Here is a 2,241-nt window from a genome sequence, read left to right as displayed (position 1 = left end):
ATGAAGATAGAGAAAAGAGCATCTATAATCTTCAGACAATTAGGAAGATTAACTGATAACACATTAATACGATTGGTGGAATTCAGCAACGTGGCAAATACAAAATTATCATAGATGTATTTTAGTTAGAAAATGCATTTGAAAAAAGTTTCAGTAAAATTTTAATAATGAAATGCTATAAATAAACTTAATAAAATTATTCAAGACCCAAGTAAAGAAATTCTAACATTTTCTGAATCTGAATAAATGAAGATACATACTATGTTCTGAGCGAGAAGACAATATTGTAAAATTGTATTATATTCTTTATATATGCATACGAGACACCAAGATAGACCATAGTCTAGGTCCTAAAACAAGACACAATATATTTAAGAGAATTAAAATCATACAAAGAATTTCCATGAACATAACAGAATTAACCTAGAAATAAGTAATAATGAGATATCTGATAAACTTCCAAATATTTGGAAATTAAACAACGTGATCTAAATAACACATAAATTGAAGAACAAGAAATTAGAAAATATTTTGAACTGGTTGAAAATGAAAACATCACCTATAAAATTCTTGCAGATGTACCTAAAACACTGTTTACTGGTTAATTTATAGAATTAAGCTTCCATGTTAGAAATGAAAAAATATCTCGAATCCATGACCTAAGATTCCACCTTAAGGTGTTAGGAAAACAGAATAAACTAAACCCAAAGTAAGTAGGAGAAACTAATAAACACAGGGCACATATCAATGCAATAGAAATCAAAATAAAATTGCAAAAATCAAAAGTCCCTTCACTGAAAATATCAACAAAATTAGCAAAACTCAATAGTAAAAACAAAAAAAAAACCCAGTCTGAATAAAAAATAAGTAGATCTGAATAAACATTTTTCTAAAGAAGACATACAAATTTCCCGCAGGTACACAAAAAGATGCTCAACATCATTAATCATTAGGGAAAATCAAGTCAATCACAACGAGACATTGGCTCACTCCTCTCAGAATTGCTATTATCAAAAAGACAAAAAATAACAAGTATTGGCAAGGTAGTCGGAATAAAGGAACCCTTATGCAGTGATGGTGGGAATGTAAATTGATGCCACCACTATGGAAAACGATATGGAGGTCCCTCAAAAAATTAAAAATAGAACTACCATATGACCCAGCAATTCCATTTTTGAGTATTTATTGTTAAAAATAAAAATCCTAATTCAAAAAGATATATGCACCCCCATGTTTATTTCAGCACTACTTAAAATTGCCACAATATGGAAACAGACCTAAGTCTGTTTGATGGAAAAATGGATAAATGGAATATTTTTCAGTCATAAAAAAAGGATGAAGTCCTGTCATTTGCAGCAACATAGTTGGACCTTGAGGGAATTATGCTAGGTGAAATAAGTCATACAGAGAAAGACAAAAACCATATGATTTCTTATATGTGGAATAAATAATAATAATAATAATAATAATAATAATAATAATAAAACTCATAGATACAAAAAAAAACAGATTGGTGGTTGCCAGAAGTGGGGTGGGAGACAATAGAAGGAGATAAACTATTTTTTTTTGTTGAGATAAATTGAGTAAAATAAATTTGAAAAAGGAACCCAGGAAGTAGGAGAATGAAGGGCCTCTCATGTTTAGCCCAAGTACGCTCTCTCCTCCTTGTCCAACATTCCAACATTTCACAAACCCTTGATTTATGTGCTGTTACTGCTTCCTTGGGGTCCAAGAATCTTTGCTCAAGAGCTAGTGTTCAGGATCAGGCATGCCCAATGCACAGTGTAGTCATTTCCCTATAAGATGCCAAGGCAAGGGTCTTGAAACCTCATGAGCCCATAAGAAAGCTTGTTCACAGAGGCCTCTCTTCTTCCTGGTGCAGGCTACATCTCTCCCCACTCTCCCTGTTTTCCTTCCTCTCTTCAATAGTACCTCAGAAATACTTGATATCATCTTTTCAGTCAACTAAGCCATTGATAGAACACAGTAAAGAAAGAGAAGAAAGAGAATAGAGGAAAGAAAGAAAGAAAGAAAGAAAGAAAGAAAGAAAGAAAGAAAGAAAAGAAAAGAAAAGAAATAAAGGGAGAGAAGGAGAAGGAAGATGCAAGGAAATTATGCTGTGCAAAGAGTAAATCCAATACTCTTGACTCCTCATCCAGTGCTCTTTCTAATAAAGAGATTTCTGCCAGAGCAGAAAATGTAGGTTACTGGCTATGAGTCAGAAGTTTTCAGTACCATGGT

The sequence above is a fragment of the Panthera pardus genome, unplaced genomic scaffold (assembly GCF_024362965.1).
Source record: "Panthera pardus isolate Hobbes unplaced genomic scaffold, ASM2436296v1 HiC_scaffold_7, whole genome shotgun sequence".
Classification (NCBI taxonomy): Eukaryota; Metazoa; Chordata; class Mammalia; order Carnivora; family Felidae; genus Panthera; species Panthera pardus.
Note: the sequence above shows the minus strand (reverse complement) of the source record.